Raw genomic sequence first — 19,014 nt, forward strand, 5'->3', positions numbered from 1 at the left:
AATTAACATCCAATCATGTTGTGCAAAGTCAAATCTAAGTTGATCTTGATTGTGTTTGAAGATGCCAGAAGAAAAGGAAACTTTTGCTGATGTAACTATTAAAATCATTTAACTCATTCACTGCCATCGACGCCTATAAACGTCAAAAAAATAATTTTAACTATTTCTATTAGTTTAACTTTTTTTTAGTTTTTGAGTATGAAAACCTAGACATTTTTTAATCCTTTTTAATTTTTTTTAGAAAAGATTAAAAATTTGATTCAAAATTGTTATTGTAATTAATCACATGACTTCAATAGTTAACTCATGATTAATCACAAATGTTATATATGTTCTAAATGTACAATATTTTTTTCCTAGGTTTTCATACTCTTGTTAACAAAAGTGGAAAAACATGTTAAACCAATAGAAATGAATTTTTGACGTCTATAGCCGTCAATGGCAGTGAATGAGTTAATATTACCTTCCTATTTTGATTCATTGCATTTCAATATTCTGCAGGCTTAAAGTTCAGATGTAAATGATGACATCATGACACTGAAAAAAAGCAAGGTCATATATGTATTGTGAGACTAAATCAGTGACAGCTATGGTGTGTCCAGATTGAATTTTGCTCACATTTTTGTTTTAATTCATGGCTGTCAAAATGTGCTCCCTGTGCCCCCCCTCCCCCCACCCCGCCCCCATCCTGCCTGTCACACTTGATCAATTGCTTCCATTTAATGTTGTTTGAGGGTTACGTTCCCATCTATTATGTTGAAAACTCTCCTCAAGCAAAGATGAATATTTCATTTCCTTTTATGGGGAAGGCAATCTCAAATAGTACTTACTTATTGGCTTCATACTGAAATGTAATGTTTGAATAACATTGATATACTGTACATAACGTACTGATATTTATTGATGGAAATTAAGTGCTTCTTTCTTCAGCGGCAGCATAGATGCAGATTTTTTTTTTTTACAATTTATAGAGACATGCCATCATAATGATCTTCAGTGTTATATTCCACAAAACACTTAGCTTTATACATTGAAGTGAGATGAAGTAAAGTAGCTGTGCGCATATAAATCTGACGCGTGGCGCATCGTGAGCGTGGTGAGTTTTTTAAATTTTTGTATTGCACTGCTTGCAATCATTTACATTAAAATGAGAAAAGCTGCTTTTAGCCTGAAAGTGTAATAAAGTGGTGCATTGAGGTACGAGTGACTCGACTTTTGGGCTTTTCCAAGTACGAGTGTCGTTTGGACAACTTTTTTCTTCGACTTGAGAGGGAAAAAATTAGGATTCGAGTTCCATGGTGGCAGTGAATGCAACTTACCTCACTTCGCAGCAAGCAGTACGAAATTTGGCACATAGTGAACATTTCTTCCAAAAAGTATCTTACAGCTGTTTTTTTTCGCCATTTCCGGTTGACTTTTACTGTCAAATTACACACAAAACAAAGATATTTTTTCTGCCAGTTTAGCTTCAGGCTGCCACGCATTATCAAATGCTATACAAGCGCTAGCAAATTGCATCTGTGTCATGGTGCTATACCTGTTTAAGGGTACTTGAACACACACGGCGGAGCAACAAATGTAGACTGACTACCTTACTGAGTCCGTTTTGAAACTCTTCTTGCTGTGTTTCTCTCGAACTGTATAAGGGGTGTCCTGAGCTGATATTGATATCGGATATCGGTCTGGTATCATCCAAAAACAAAAAACATATTGGATTATATTGGACATCCAAAATCTCCAATATTAGCAGTGATATTAAAGCAGTCCGTTCCTGCTCTTCTAGGTTCTCTTCTTGAGGTTAAATGTACAGTATGTTTGGAAAATGGGTGATATTTTCTCATATTTATTGTTGCTGACTATTGCTCTTTGTTTGATTGCGCTCACTTGATCAAGTCTCTTGTAACATTTTCTACAAATAAATAAATAAATGCTTTTATTTAGTATCATTTCTGCTGATATCGTATCGTATCAATATATCAGACCGTACTCTAGGCTGCAATAATCTATTTGATTATTAATTTCTGTGCTTTCATAAAGTAGAATTTATTCTTTCTAATTGAAACACACATTGCATTTTTTTTACAAGGCTGGAACAGATTATTGGTATTTTCATTCATTCCGTCAGGGAAAGATCATTTTGAGTTATGAGCATGGTCACGGAACCAAATTCAACTCATATATCAAGGCATTACTTAGTTGAGAAATTTGTCCAAGGATATATACTGTATATGTTCATTGATGTTTTTTTGCGTAATATTGTTTTAAATTAAAACCATTTATACACATTGCTTAGATACATTTTAAATCACATTAAAGGTCAATTTCTATTTTCACTATCACATTTTTTTCCTATCCAGTTGAGGAGTGCAAATCTCGGAAGGGAACTTCATTACTGCCCTTAGCCATGTTCCCAAAGTAAGAGTGAAGAGGCGCCGTGTTGTTACAAATGTTTGAGGTAAACATAATCATCGCCATGGCAACAAAAACTGGAATAATATGATATGAGCTGTTTTCCAGTGGAAAACTCTACCATGAGTAGTGACCGAGTGAGTAGATTCTTAAAAAAAACAAAGCTCTTTCAGACTTTTTTAGCTGAGAAAGAACAGCCCCCCCCCCCCCCCCAATTTGGCAAATGGGGAGACACAGATGATAAATAAGACTGTTTCCCTCTGTGGCTAAGTCTGTTCAGCTATGCAGAACCATAACATTGTGCTTTGAGTAGCTGAGCAGGAGCTTTGTTTTTCATACTACACAGTGTGACTATGTAACAGCTGGTGAGTAGCGTTTAAGGCACAGTGGTGGTCTGAATTATGCATTATGCCGTGAATGTTACACCATGTCTGTTTCATTTAAATGCAGACCCTGCACAGCCACTCGGAAAAAGTAACATTGGAGGGAAGAAAATACGGTTCAATATGCTGATTCCTTCCAGGACCTGTCATCATTTCTTTTATGTGATTGTTATTAAAAGCAACGTGGGCTCTATCTTGGTTGACTTGTGTGTTGTAGGTTGTTGTAGTTTGAGTATTTAAAAACCTGTTTTACACAGATCCCATTTTTCATTCATAATCCTGGCAGATTCTTGGTTGTGTTTTTAATGCGAATGTCCTAGTAAATGAGTTAGACAGCCATAAGCATGGCTCATGTCCCTTTATGATGCCATGAAATAGTTGGAAGTGCAGTCATTCGGAATCTATTTTTAGTGCCTTTTAGTGAAACATGTTTAACTTTTGTGGCTTTTCATCATTGTATATATTTTAATAGTGACATCATTATTGTTATGCTGATTGGTTGGGGGGCAGGGGGGGTATATCTTCTTAATAAAGTGTGTAAGATTATTTTTACGAAATGTGGTTCCATGCCAGAAAAAGTATTATTGCTCACAATGCTCAGTATCATTTTAAATACGGACATGACCCGGTTATGTTTTCGAGTTTGTTTTTGCAGCAAACTTTTTTGATAGCTGTGCATGTGTTGGGCCGCTTACCTCTGTCCTGAACCCGTCCTGAACTCAACTCTTGTGCTTTGAGTCATGCATATGAGTCCGTACTTTGCTTTGTGATAATACTGTAGCCCTGAGCGGCTTATACACTGTCAGTTATTATTAGCCTGTAAAGTTTATTTCAAACTGAGTGCTTCACAGCAAAAGTCAAACATGATCTGAAAGCACCAGCAAGCACCTGAGTGTGATTATTGTGATACCACAACTTGACACAGCAAGTCCTAAATGTTTTGTTTTTGTAGCAATGACCCAATATCACCGTGCTTATATTTACTGAACACCTGGAACAAAACTGTACATATGCAAAACCAGGTGGCAAATCCAGGTCCAGAAAGTAAAAACCCTGCCACAGTTTGGCTTTAGCCGCAAGTGCTAGCTAGCTAGCAGGTAAACGAGCACGATGGGAGCTAGTTAGGGAGCTAGCTAGCTCGCTAGCACCTGGGGCTAAAGCCAACTGTGGCAGGGTTTTTACTTTCCGGACTTGGATTTGCCACCTCTGCGCAAAACTTTTTCATTTTCATTTGCTGTAGTATTGATTTACAAATGATGGTGATATCCAAAGTGTCTGGTCGCTTTGCCCTCACTCACATGTAAGATTTCAGATTCATTTTTGATTTTTCGTCCACATATCACTGAGGCCTGATTCAGATCTATGGATATCAGATTCAAGGTGTTAACTAACTGTCATCCACATAGCAGTGAAATGAAATACCATGTTTTCTTAAGATGGAACAGAGGGGCAGCAAATATAATGAAAACAGCAGGGACCCCAAAATACAGCCCTGTGGAGCGGAACTCGGAGAAAGAAAGGCTAACACAAAACGTTCTGTCAGCCAAATAGGATCTGAACTACTACAGTGGGCCACAACTAATGCCCACCTGGTGCTGCAAATGAGCCAACAGAACAGAAGTGACAGTGTGTAATAAGTGACCACGAGATGTCGCTATATGATGCATTTCAAAGCACGCACACTACGGTGGCTCAGAGAGACCACACTTCGCAAGTCTACCACCAATTCTTATTTTGACGAGCTTCTCGGCTAACTATGCTTGCAAAGTTGTCCTTTGGGCATCCATAGCAGGAAGATGGTGGCGAAACATGGCAGCAGCTCTTGTAAGGTGAGATTCCAGCCATGTAATATAATTAGTGATTACTAGTCTACAATTATCTGAAAAAAATGTACGTTGAGGTGATAGAACTTTTTTTTTTTTGCATTCTATTGAAATCAATAGTGTTCTTTTAAATTGAATGAATTATTAGTTCACCACTAGATGGCACTAAAGATTACACACTGTCACATTAAAGAGTAACCTTGCAGCAAGATGAATTCTCGCGGTATTTGCGAGTTCACAAACTCCGGAGAATACATCTTGTACCGCTCCTGCTGATACGTTTGCAAACCGATCATTTTCCGATCGGACCAATCACGTGTTGTTTAGGCAGGACAAAACCAATAAGGGGGGGAAACAAACAAACTTAACAGACGAATGGATGCTGCAATAAATTATGTTCTCGCAGAGTTTTCCTTGTTGAATATGAACAGTGAGAGGAGTTTCGTGCATTTTCATCTGGTAATGCTGTTCGTGCTCCCCCCTTTCCTATGACGAGATGAAAGACAAGATGTCAAAAATGTGCAAAGATGCCGCATCGTCCAATCAGCTTGAAGTATTTTATAGCAAGTCCCGCCTTTCCCGAACGGGTCTGCCTATTGAAGTACCAGATTGATAATGTGAAGAACTCCCTCGAGTGCATCACAATTATCAATCAGGCAGGTTAATTAAAGAGGACAAACCATTTACTCAATATCGTTCTGAAATTATTTAAAAAAAAATTCAATGTTGAAACTTTAATTTAGTTTAGTGTTTTACTGTGTTTTTAGAATGACATTAGTTAACAATGAAAAATAATTCCATGTTTAGAATATGCTCAAACACAAAAATGCAGTGTGCATTTTCAAGGATATTCAATACAATTAATCAAACTCAAATAGTAAGATGAAAAAGAAAACGGGTTGTGGCACAGGCTGTGTACATATTGACATTTTTTTAGCTTTGAGAAATCATAAAAAAATCTATATCCATGGTAGAAGTATGGTAAATTATTTTGTTTTATTATATTGTCCCTTGTCCCCATTGCACATACTGTACTTTTATTTTGTATTTTTTAGAATATTTATGTATTTATTTATTTTTTGAGAGCTCAGTATTATTCATTCAGCAGCCTTCCCGAGTCAACAAGTCATCATCATCGCTCTTTTTTTGTTTTGTTACAATTTTTTAAAAACAATTTTTAAAGGCGTTACTTATTTATATACGCCAATGAATTATAGCAGGTATCAAGGAATACAGGACAGTGGCACAGTTACGCAATGTTTCGTATTCATCTTGGCCCTTGTTAGTCTTTCTTGTGCTTTCAACTTTGTAAAACATTTATGGAGAACAATAAATCTTATCTCAGTTGAAAGAATCACTTTTGAGCCCACAATGAGGTTAAATGACAATCTGGGAAGCTGGCCCATAATCAGCACTCCTGCTTACATTGTGATTAACCTCAGCTGTCTAATCAAGCAGCATCCAAGGGCAAAGAAAAATACCTTTTCAGTCGCCCTTTTCCTTTTCTCTTTGAAAAGCTTTTTGCTTCACCTGCCTACCTCACTGTTATCTTATGTTAATGAAAACCAAATACTTAACTTGTGGCACGGGAAGCAAGTATATTTTTGCAATTTTGTCACGTTCTGTAGGGTTTGATGTGCGTTTTGCCGCATTTTGTCACGGTTCTCGCGGCAAGCTGGGCTGTATGGGGGCCGTTTCGTCACGTTCATGCAGACATAACAGCGCCTTAGAATTGTGAAAGCAAAGCAATAAAATCTGCAATTCTGACTCACTTTGACAGGGACAAAAATGATTAAAGGGAAAGTCAAGTCCAAAACTTTCTTTACAATATGTTCTATGTGGCCCCACGAGTGTAAATATGTTTTCCTAATTAATATTGTTTCTGTGGAATATGAGCAGCAAAATTTTGCCACTTTCTGTCAATAGAAAATGACATCACAGTTGCTCAGGGCTCAGGTGACGACCAATCACGGCTCATAAATATCACATGACTAAACTCAGGAAATAGGTGCTAAAAGGAACACTAAGGAACTTTCAGTTTACGTTGATTATGGCGACGCCAAACGGACAAAAGCGGTAATGTTATGCCTGATGGAAGACCACATTTTCCATGAGGACAAGCACATTGCGAGCGTTGACATTTAAATTGACTTCTGTCTTTGTAACAAATAGAGAAAGGGGGAAGTGACGTATGCCACAAAGCAGTCAGTACATTTGTAGTTTTTTTTGTAGCAGTGTTCCTACCATCCTCCTCAAAGTTGCTTAGTGCCGGTAAAAAATGATACAGACCCCCTCAGGCCATGGAAAAAAGTACCATTCAACTAGTTTTAAGTCGATGCTTCATCAGAAAAGGTATGCAAATATTTTATTAAAGTTAAAAAGTTACTTAGTGCTACATTAGATTTTAATGTCAAACAGGAGGCCGCAAAATGTCATCCTTTGGGCCGCAAATGATCCCCAGGCTGCATGTTTGAGTTCCCCTGGTATATACTGTATTTAGGTTGTTTATTTGGCCAACGATAGTAGTAATAAGTAAAAGTACCGTACAGTTCATTAGAGCGCATTACCGTGAGCCTTTGACAAACATTTTTTGTAAACCACTAAATGAATGAATGTGACATACGTGTGCGTGTGTACACCTGTGACATCCTGTTGCTATTTTGGCAATTTGCCGAGGCACTTTTAAAGCATGCACATGTGCTTGCCAGAGCGACTTTGGTCCCGTTAGAAGGGGCGACCCTTCCCAACGCCTTCTGGTGACGCGCTGTGGCCTCACGTTTCGCCTCGACTCCGTTCAGTGCTGTGCAACAATCTGGCCGCCTGCCAGCTACTGTCAATCAAACCGCACACCGACACGCCAACTGCTCGGACAAAGAGAAGAATTTGGGGATATTTGTCTCAAGATACAAATCTTTTTCCGGGACACATTTCAATCATTTCTATTCAGAGTTACATGACTAATTAATTTCAGCAGGGCCCGGGAAACCTCATTGTTTATTCTTCAACTGAATGGATCCGTGCGGAAAAATTATTGGCAGACTAAAAATTGTTTTGAGTGATTTCAGAGAGAATCCCTTTCTGCAGGGAAACATTGAAGTGGTTGTAGAAAATCAAGTGTAAACTCTAAATAGAGTATGTTTTGTTTACAGCAAAAATAAAAACAATATTGCTTTAGAGAGGAAAGTCTCCTAAGAAATGTTTCAGGGAAAATGAAATAAAGAGAAAATCCGCTCACCTTTTTGATGGTTTCATGACTGCTGGAGACTATCCCGGCTGGCCTAAGGTTAGAGGGCTGGACTGCACACCATTCTATCAAAGGATTTAAGATGCTGTTCTACGTGCGCCCTAGTTGTTCTAAAATGGTGCAGAATTGTCTTACTAGCGTAGATCAAGTGTTTACTAGTACACAGGGTTGATGCTAACTCTGTTTTACCTTTTACTCGTATCACTGGTCACGTGTAAAGGTTTGAAAAAAACTTCTGAAGCTAGCAAATCTATCTACATTCGGTTTTACCTTCAGGGATAGAGTGAAAAAAGCCTGCCATGTGCAACTAAAGCCTGTATCCCACTGAGGGGGAGAACATTTGCAAAGCTAGCGAATGTTGATTTCTCCTGCAGGGATCGTTCAAGGTCGCAACATTCACATCTATCTATCTATCTATCTATCTATCTATCTATCTATCTATCTATCTATCTATCTATCTATCTATCTATCTATCTATCTATCTATCTATCTATCTATCTATCTATCTATCTATCTATCTATCTATCTATCTATCTATCTATCTATCTATCTATCCATCCAACCATCCATCCATCCATCCATCCATCCAATCATCCATCCTTCCATCCATCCATCCATCCATCCATCCATCCATCCATCCAGCCATCCATCCATCCATCCATCCATCCAACCATCCATTCAAACCAACCATCCATCCATCCATCCGACCATCCATCCGTCCATCCATCCAACCATCCATCCAACCATCCGACCATCCATCCAACCATCCATCCATCCAATCATCCATCCATCCATTCCTCCATCCATCCATCCATCCAACCATCCATCCAACCATCCATTCAAACCAACCATCCATCCGTCCATCCAACCGTCCATCCATCCATCCATCCATCCATCCATCCGACCATCCATCCAACCATCCATCCAACCAACCATCCATCCATCCATCCATCCAACCATCCATCCATCCATCCATCTATCTATCAATCTATCTGCAGCATGGTGCAAGTAATTAGCATGTCTTTGTCACAGGTCTTGTGCCTTGGATTTGAATTGCATGTGATCAGGATTCTTCCCACCGACCAAAAGCATGCTTATTAAACATTTGTAAGATAATTAAGACCTGCAGGCAAATATATAAAATATGTCGTACTGATTTTGTTTGCTTGCTTCAATTTTTCTACATATTTGGTATTAAAATGATGGTATTTGGATTATGTTATTTAGGATTTTTTTTTTTTTTTTTAGCAGTTAGCGAGTAACTGTATCGGAATCCATTTTTATAGTAACCCTGACATGTACTAGCAATACATGGATATTAAACCCCATAACAAAGACAATGAATAAATGCACAAAACAGTTTTATGGAAAGGGACATCTAGTTCGACAACTATGCTACATGTTGCTCACAGTTTCATCTCACTAGTAACACGTATTTGTCCGACTAGTATGCCAGAGTTGTTCTACCAGTGTATAGAAATGTCATGCAGGAGTGGGGGGAAAAAATACTAGTAGTAAGACATTGTCATTCTATTAGTGCGGCCAAGTCATTTCACATCATTAGCGTTGGCCAAATAAATAAACACAAAATCTGGAACCGCAAAACATTTGAACATCATGATGAACTGAACAGTGTGTTAGTGTTAGTCTAATGTATTGTACTTAGTACCCAATAACTAAGTAGAGCTGCACCAGAACACAGAAATCTGCTGCATCCAATTAATTTTCTTCCAACTTTTTGTAATTTCTCATACTTTTCATTTGTATATTTTTTGATTTGTCTGCCTTTCTGTAAAATGTCTGAAATTTTTGGCAAATTTTTGAACATATGGTAAATTTCTGCCTCTCCTTTTTTGGACATTTTATGGCTTTTTTGACATTTTTTCCATCCATCCATCCATTTTCTTAACCGCTTAGTCGTCATAAGTGTCGTGGGGGGTGTTGGAGCCTATCCCAGTAGGCGGGGTACACCCTGAACTGATTGCCAGCCAATCGCAGGGCACACAGAGACGAACAACCATCCACACTCACAATGACACCTAGGGATAATTTAGAGTGTTCAAGTACCCAGAGAAAAGCCACGCAGGCGCGGGGAGAACATGCAAACTCCACCCAGGAAGGCCGATGCCCGGACTTGATCTCACGTCCTCTGCACTGGGAGGTGGAGGGGCTAACCAGTGAATCCACCGTGTTGCCGACATTTTTTCTGCCTTTTTTTAAATTTTATCGACATTTTGTGGTAATTTTTGGCATTTCTTCTTTTGTTTTTGGACATTTTTTGGTCACTTTTTGGACATTTTTAGGCTATTTTTAAAAGATTTTCATCTACATTCCATCATTTTTTTTTATATCAACTTAACTCATTCACTGCCATTGACGGCTATAGGCGTAAAACATTAATTTGAACTATTTCTATTAGTTTAATTCCCCCCACCACTTTTAACAAGAATATAAAAACCTAGAAAACAGATATAAAATGTGTAATTAATCATGACTTAACTATTGAAGTCATACGATTAATTACAATTAAAAATTTTAATCACCTGATGCGATAAAAAGAAAAGAAAAGATTATTAAAAACTAGGTGCGTCAGGCAATTTTTTTTTAAAATTGTAATTAGTTGCATGACTTCACTAGTTAACTCACAAATAATCACAAATTTTATATCTGTTCTAAATATACAATAATCCCTCCCCCCTAGGTTTTCATACTCTTGTTAACAAAAGTGAGAAAAAAAAAGTTAAACTAATAGAAATAGTTCAAATTAATTTTTGACGTCTATAGCCGTCAATGGCAGTGAATGAGTTAATTTGGAATCTGGCATTTTTTGAATATTTTATTATTTTATTAATGTTTTTTATCATTAATTCATGTGAATAATATTTTACCTGAAAAAAAAATAAATGTAAAAAAATAAATAAAAATAATAATTACTACAATTATTATTATTATTATTATTTTTTGCGATCCACAGGGAGCCACTGGAGAGGGACTAAAGAGCCACATGTGGCTCCAGAGCCACAGATTGCAGACCCCTGCACTTGTGTATTGAATTATCTTGATAACGAAGAGCAGCTGGATAGCAAGGATACTGAATAAACGCTCATCAGCTCTCCATTGCTCCCACATTTTTCAGTCTTCACTGAACCTAGTATGTTTAGCATGTTTTCCAATACTGTACAGAAAAACCGAAGTGGCAGCACGAACCAATGTGCAACTGCACTGCCTGAGGACGAACAGTAAAATGAAAATATTTGACGCCGTAAAAGTTCTGCTTGATGATTGTGTAGTGTGATCATCTCGATTCATTGTTATGCCACGAGGCTTTCTCAGTGCTCACTGACAATGCAAAACTGGCTCCACTTAAAAAACACTCGCTCTCATTATGATGGATAAATGATGTGTAAAGGTAAAAGTTGTGTATTTTTAGCTATTCTCATTAGTGGAGCCATCTGACTTGCACCCTGGACTGGTCGCTCACTAGTCACAGGGAACACATTAAACACAGTTCATGTGCTACTTCCATGATAAATTACATGACTGGCTGGAAATTAGTTTTACTGTTAAGTAAGATTTTTCATTTATTTGTAATGTTAAATGGAATATCACTAAAGTGTGTTTGCTGTGGATTTATCTTCTTTTGTGTTGACCATATTTTGTGTTGTTGGCTTCTTAATTGTGGAAATTTCTGACCTTTATTCAGTACGATTATTATAGCATTTTATTCCTCTCATTTTTTTTACAGTGCAAAAACTCCCACACATCTGAATTGACACCATTCAAATTTCAACTTGCTTCAAAAACGTACGCCATCCTGGGTACATATCGCCGCATTACTTACTATATTCGCACAATTTAACGTTAAATATCAACTTTTCCCCATTGAACTTTTTCTAAGTACCACTTTCCACGGCCAGCATTCAGCTATCGGCATTCCCGCGCAATTTCTCCAAAAATTGCACTTTATATGCTGCAAGAAAACTGGTGAAAGTTGTTATTCGAACAGGCCACCCAGCTTAAGATCTGGAGAAAGGATCGACAGGAACTTTGTGTTGCAACTTCTAAAAAGCTTCTTTTTTTTTTTTTAACTCTCTGATTGATTTTGAGAATTGGATTTGTGGTTTGTCTCCTCTTACATTTTCCATTAGCAGCAAATGAATAGAGAAACTTGTTTACTCACCGCCTTAAGTGTTTTTACTCATGATTTCTTCCTTTCTTGTTAAGTGGATGTAAATAAAGGTGTGATTGAACACACAGGAGATGCTGCTGGGATTTTTGAGGACAAATTCATTCTGCTGTTTTAACACGTCTCAACGTTGTGCAGTGGGAAAATGCCAAAGTGTACAATAAAAGACCAAAAACTAATTCGGGGCATTTCCTCCACTTGCCCATGATGCAATGACACACTGATGTGATCGGCAAATCAATTATTCTTAAAACACAGAATTACACTGTGGTTACAATAATGAGGAGTTTTTATGTCCAGCGTGAAATTTTCTCAGTTGTGGTAAAAATTAGGGATGGGCGAGTACCAATGCCAGGTATCGCATCGGGCAGATACCAGGCCTTAATTCAAGGTATCGGTTTGGGCTGTGCAATTAATCGAAATTCAATTGACATTTTTATACTCCACAACCACAAAATCAGCGTAATCGTAAAAAAAAAGATGATTAAAACACATTTTTGAGTTATTTAAATGTATACATTTGTACCTTTTTTAGATTTTAAAATAATTAATTGAATACATTTAGTTTCATCTAAAAACAACTTGCATAATCATTGTGTTTCAAAGATTTTTATTTGTCTTAATATTTTAGTTTTGTTTGTTTTGTCCAGCTTCAAGTTTTTGCCAACATACATACTTAAATAAATAAATAAATGCTTAAACATTTTCTTGCTTTGTACCAAAAAATAAAGAATCGTTTGAATAATCGGGATTTCAATTATTGCCAAAATAATTGTGATGATATTTTTTCCACAATCAATCAGCCCGAGTATCGGTACTTGTATCAGCGACCGTTTTACAATCAGGAGCTACAAATTAGAAATGAGAAGAATAGAAGATTGCCATTGATTTAACTTAAAAAAAAAAAATTCAATTGTATTTCAAAAGTACTAGTGGTAACGGTGACTACTCTGATACCATCCTTATTCAGTGGAAGACGAGCTTTAACTTCATACAGTGTTAAAATGACACTTTTGCCCTTCAGTGCAGGTAATATCTCTGAAATGAGATGTGTGTGATGATCACGTTAGCGTCCTTGGTCATATGCATATAAGGGAGCCCTTTCCATGATTGTATTTTTTGTTTTGGGGGGGAAAAAAATGCCTGTGCATGACTCTGAAAAAAATAGAGGTTGAGTGGGCAATAACCGTACGTCCTGTCTCATAAAGTCACATCCCTGACACATGCCAAAACACATTGCCGAAAAGGGAAGAGTGCAGTCGGATATGGCCTCGGTAACAAATGAAATCATGTTTTGGCAAAGTCGAGGAGTGCTCACCGGAAAAAAGTGAGCATTATGAACGCACGTTTGTCCATCCCTTACAAATATCAGATGCATTTCTGAACAATCGTGCTAGTGCACTAGTTTTTTTTGTCTTTTTGTTTCCCCGTTGTTTCGTTAATTCCTGGTATGTAACATATAGGTTATTTCCTTGTAAAAATACCACTGCTTCGATGTAATCTTTCCCGACAATAACATGCACATATGAGCACGAACACTTGACGTGATGTTTGGGTTTCCGTCTGCATTTGTGCTTTACCAATGTATCCAGGTGGTGTGCTGCTGCACAGCCACGTGGCATCCTCCCAACAGAAGGTCTGGCAGTGTTGAGATAAAAAAAAAAAAATAATAAGTGTGGGCATTGGTCTACAACGAAAGGGTGGACAGTTTTGTTCAGGGAGCAGTGATAGATGTGTAATTGTGCAATGAATGGTTTCAACTGCTTGGGCCCGTTTTATGACCTTGGTGGCGACCTTTGCATTGAACTCTGCCCCTTTAATATTCATAAGAACATGACTCTCTCTGGCCTTGACGCAATTGGACGGTTGATGGAGTTCATCTTGCTTAAAATGGACACAGGGGGCCTCACGCAATTAAAAAAATAAATAAACAGAACGCGTGTGCATTGTGTGTGAATTGTACCTTGAAATATGGAGTAGTCATCTTTTTTTCAAGTCATGTTTCTCTCTGTTCCCTTCCACTACCTATTGCCATCAACAGGCAGGTGAGAGAAGAGAAGAGTTAATTAGTTAGTTATAGTGACTAGTAGGGGTGTTAGAAAAACTCGATTTGGCAATATATCGCAATATTACAGTGCGCAATTCTCGAATCGATTCAATATGCGGCCGAATCGATTTTTAAGCATACATTTTTTAATGGGAATATTCAACAAAACGTCTTGCTTAGGGTTAGGATTCACACATTAAGCATGGAAGAATGTTATATTAATGGAACATTAAGCCTTAATATTTTATTTCAGTGCTGTTCAAATATGAAACAGACTGCAACCTGAATTTTCAGATAAATACATTTTCATACAAATCTTACAGTGCACATGTACAAGTTTACTGATTAGTACTTTCTAAATTTGAGTAAAAACAAAAATCGTGATAATCAAATTATAGATTCGTATCGGGATTAATCGTGATACGAATCGAATCGCCAGGTACTAGGCAATTCACACCCCTTGTGAGCAGTGTTTGGAATGTTACTTTATAAACGCAATTAGTTATAGTTACTCATTACTTGCTCAAAAAAGTAACGGAGTTACTAATTGAATTACTTCATAATAAAAGTAACTTGTTACCAAGCAAAGTAACTATTTTTCACTTTATTTTATTATTATTATTATTATTATTATAGTTTTATATAAGAAATTACAATTTTGTTCAGGCTATACAGGATGTTCTCATTGATTTTTTTTTGGGGGGGGGGGATTTATGTTACACAAATGTATCACTCCATAATGACAGATATCATATATGTTCTACCACTGCCAATTACTACAACAAGCAGAATTTTAAAATGAAATAAAATATTTTATATATGTAATTTGTGGACATTTCTAGCACAGACGGACGGTTAAGAGAAATACAATTGCCAGCGCGGTTAATTACACTAGACGACTGTGTCGCTATGACTTATCTTCTCTTTAGTTGTCATGGCGCTTGTGGAGTCGCGAAGTCCCTTAACGCTTCTTAGTGGAACTGAATTGTCAGTCTTGTCGAACCCCAAATCAGTTCCAGGCTCGGGACATGAACTCTTGCTAAATGCTAACATGTTGATTGTGAAGGAAGAGAAGTCGTGACACGCTTCCCGCGGCACCTACAAAATAAAAGTCCATAGACATTCCAGCTGTCAAGACAGCTTTATTGTGACGAGGTGCGGCAACAACAGTGCATCGAATTGTGCGCGAATAACATTTTCATGAAAGGACTCCGAACAAGCTTCCCGGAAAAGCGCACGATTTCGAGCCTTGAAACTAACAAATCAATTGTACAAAGTGTAAAAATAATTAAGATAGATGACTCAGTTTATGAAAAAAGAATGAAGTTACCTAACCTTGTTAGTTTAAACGTCGTTATTCCCAACACTGATAGTGACCAACAGGGTTGCGGAGATAGTTTTAATTTTTGGTTTTTTTTGCTTTCGTTTTCAGAAAGAGGTGATGCATGTGCCATCAGTGCAAGTCAATATAAACAAAAGCAACAATCTGTATCCTGTCAATGGTTCTATTTCGTCCCTCACCGACCACCACGCGTAGACGAGACGAGAACACATACCAAAGAGACGCGTCATTTGGGAACTCGTCGCCTGGCACCTTCTCAAGGTTCTACAGTGTGGATGTCGCCACTCCCCATCCTCTGGGTGTGGATTGTGTCTGGGGTCCTCGTGCCTTTGCTGGTATTAGGCGTTCTGTGCTGTTAAGCGCTGAGGGACGGAATAGAATGACAGATATGTATGTAACTACGGTTCTGTGAATCCCGAACGACCCCTATTTCCGCTGAGCAAAATAATAGGGGTGTGCTAAAAGATCGATTCTCATAAGAATCGCGATTCTCATTTAGTACGATTCAGAATCAATTTTAAGTGTCCCAAAATCGATTTTATTTAAATTATTTTATACTGTCTTCCCTTTGTTTATGTGTGCCTTTATTGGGAGCGCTGTTCATGTTGTACCCAATTTGGCCACTTAGGGGCAGTTGGGTTTCACGTGTTCTGATACACTGTAAAGTTGTAGCCACATTAGAGAGTAGAAGGGAAAAGTCACGATCAAGTTATTCCACTAAAAGTTGTTTTTTTGCAGCGTGGAGATGTTCTTTTGAGTGGTAAAAGCGCCGTGAGTAGCGCGCTAATTAGCATTAGCGAGTCGGACTGGAGTAGATCATTACGATTCCTTGAACATCTATAAATTGAAGCAAAAATCATTGTCAATCAAATCATTTTGAATCAAAAATCGTTCTTAATCGAAATTCGATTCTGAATCGAATCGCACACCCAAACATCGGAATCAAATCGAATTGTGAGACATTTAAAGATTCCCACCCCTACAAAACAACAGTGTTACGTTAGATCAAAACAACATTTCAATATTCCGTTTCTCAGTCATGCCTTATTTTGTTATATTCTTGTTTGTCCTTGGAGACAAAATGTTTCTCCAAGAGAGCAGTCTTTGACATTTTACTCTCGAAACGTTTTGCTCTGTCAGAAAGTGATGAGCCTGAAAGATTAGATAAGAACTGCTGTCTGATTTGATCAATGTCATAGTAAAGAAAAAGACAAAACGTATAGGTTATTTGGGTGATGGCATGGAAGTAATTGGTACTAACCTACTTTTCAGCTGCTTCTGCTGTCTGGATTCATGCAACATGCAATGTACGCTGCTTACGTAAGGCCCAGCAGTACCTTTAGAGAACATCTCTATCAATGAATACAAATGTACTGCACAGACTGAAATCTTAAATAAGGTCTCATTTCTTAAATTTAACCTAAATTTGCTTAATTTGTTCTGACAAGTTATTTTTACTTAAAATAAGATTGTCAGACAAAATCATTCATCTTATTTTTTTATGTATCTCTTAATTATCTTATTTAATCAAGTAGTCTTGCCATTAAGTGTTAACAGCCAGTTTTAAGTACTGTGAGGCTTAAAACTAACATTTTCTATATTTTAAGATGACCAACATCAAAGGCTGTGAACTGGAGTTTCATAAATTGAATTTTCTTATTTTAAAATTTTGCATAATCTAGTAATAAGATAAATACAAGTATGAAAACAATCAGACAAAAGTGCAATATAGCTCTTTATTATCAGCATTTGTTTTCATAAAGTTCGTTATATTTACAAAGCTTATTTTTCCTCTTTCTAGTAAATATAGTGCCAGTTCAGTGTTCTAGTGGCACACTCTAAAAACAATTGAGTCAAAAATAACCCAACTATTGGTCAAAAATTGACCTATCCTCTACTTGGGTCAATTTGACCCACTTTTGAGTCAAGAAAATTGTCTTTTAGTGTAAAACAATTAATACATATTGGTCAGATATTTTACTTGGGTCATAAAATTGGGTCATTTTGCATAAAACAACCCAAAAAGTTGGGTCATATTGACCCATACACTGGATCAGTCCATCTTTTATCCATAATTGGGTTACTTTGGACCCAACTGTTTTTAGAGTGTAGAGTGTCTACCCTGAGACTGGAAGGTTGTGGGTTAAATTCCTGGCTGGGTCATACCAAATGCAAATGGGACCTAAATACGTAAATGAATAGGTACATTTTTCTTGTTCTGTTGGCAGATAATTTAATGTTTTTTTCTTCTTGAATTTTTTTATTTTTGCAGTGTGGATGGATGGACGCGTTTAGCTTTGTTGTATTGCAGGTACTTTTCTTATAATCCAGCATTTCTTGGTTTTAGTGACATCCAAACATTTAGACGCAGCCACCCATGAGCACAACATGCAATACTTATCGAGGAGCAACAAGCATACATGAACGCAGCAAAGGGGCTAATTTGAGTACGGTGCGCAGTCATGCGCCATTCCGCCGAAATCAACAGTAACGTTACAGCAGATGTGCAAGTTTTCCCCCTAAAAGTGCTGACACCGAGCTCGGTGGCACATTTTTTTTGTGTCGCTGCATCCACGCCGATGCGGGTCAGAGTATTTATAGTCTGAATCGTGTGCTCATCTAATTTGGCGTATGTGCGAGTGAGTGAGAAACACAGTGTGGATCTGAGAGCCCCGCAGGAGTGTGAGGCAAGAAGCGGCAAGAGGCAGAAAATCCCCACCGCTTTTGGATTAGTGTCAGCAAGCGGGAAGCCAGGCGCCATGTGCATGTGCACGCTCCAGTCAGTCCCCGCTGTAATATTTGATTTATGTGGTGTGCTTTTCTGTCTTGGAAAGCCTTCATTTGTGGGGGAATTTATTTTTTTCAAAGAAAATTTCACTTTAATCTCTGGTGATTACCCAGAAATGTACACGTTTTTTTTTTTGCTGATGAGTCCATCTGTTGATGTTAGTCATTTGATCAGATTAAAACCTGCTGTAGATTAAATTGAAGTGCGGTTATTTGCTTCCTGCGGAAGATTTATGACAGGCCGGTTCAAGGTTAGAATGTTATGATGATGAGCGCATGTGGTAATATCGGTTGACAGGATTATTGAATTTCCTGAAACACTTTGAAACGGCAACATTTGCTTCCCACACTTCAAGTAGTTTCATTTCAGCATGGGACACTCGCAGTCCTTTAATACACGGGTCCTAATGTCAACTAAGACTGGCACTAAGGCTTTCCGACAGGTGACCTGCCTGTGAAGCTCTTCGGCAAGCTTTGATGGAGGTTGTTTCAGCTGCTCCTGGCACCCAGATCACATGATTGTTGATGAGCGCATTAACACGAGCGCTTGCGTCTCAAAGGAAGATCTCCAGGGAAGGTGAGTTCAAGTACAATCGGTCATAATCACGCCGTTCTAAGGAAAATATATTCAAAGAATAACGTGACACTTATCTACCTGTAGCAAATTAAATCAAGTCCATCACAAAACAACAGTTGTATTGGCACCATTTACAGATGCATAATTATTTATACTAGAGCTGTAAAAAAAATCGTTTTTAAATCAGATTAATTACATTTTAGAATTTTGATTAAT

General features: G+C 37.7%; 1 protein-coding gene across 3 annotated transcripts in view; it reads left to right on the forward strand.

The window, feature by feature from the left end:
* The window catches only part of kcna4 (potassium voltage-gated channel, shaker-related subfamily, member 4), a 103,603-nt gene that overhangs the window by 25,856 nt on the left and 58,733 nt on the right, over positions 1 to 19,014 (forward strand). Inside the window, exon 3 of one of the 3 annotated variants that reach the window (XM_086070812.1) lies at positions 18,665 to 18,798. The exons of the other annotated variants lie outside the window; for them this stretch is intronic. The gene's annotated coding sequence lies outside the window, so the exon portion shown is untranslated. The remainder of the gene's footprint in view (positions 1 to 18,664; positions 18,799 to 19,014) is intronic. 3 annotated transcript variants of the gene reach the window in all.

This window comes from Leptonotus elevatus, chromosome 3, assembly GCF_054856555.1.
Source record: "Leptonotus elevatus isolate MCC_2025b chromosome 3, RoL_Lele_1.0, whole genome shotgun sequence".
NCBI lineage: Eukaryota > Metazoa > Chordata > Actinopteri > Syngnathiformes > Syngnathidae > Leptonotus > Leptonotus elevatus.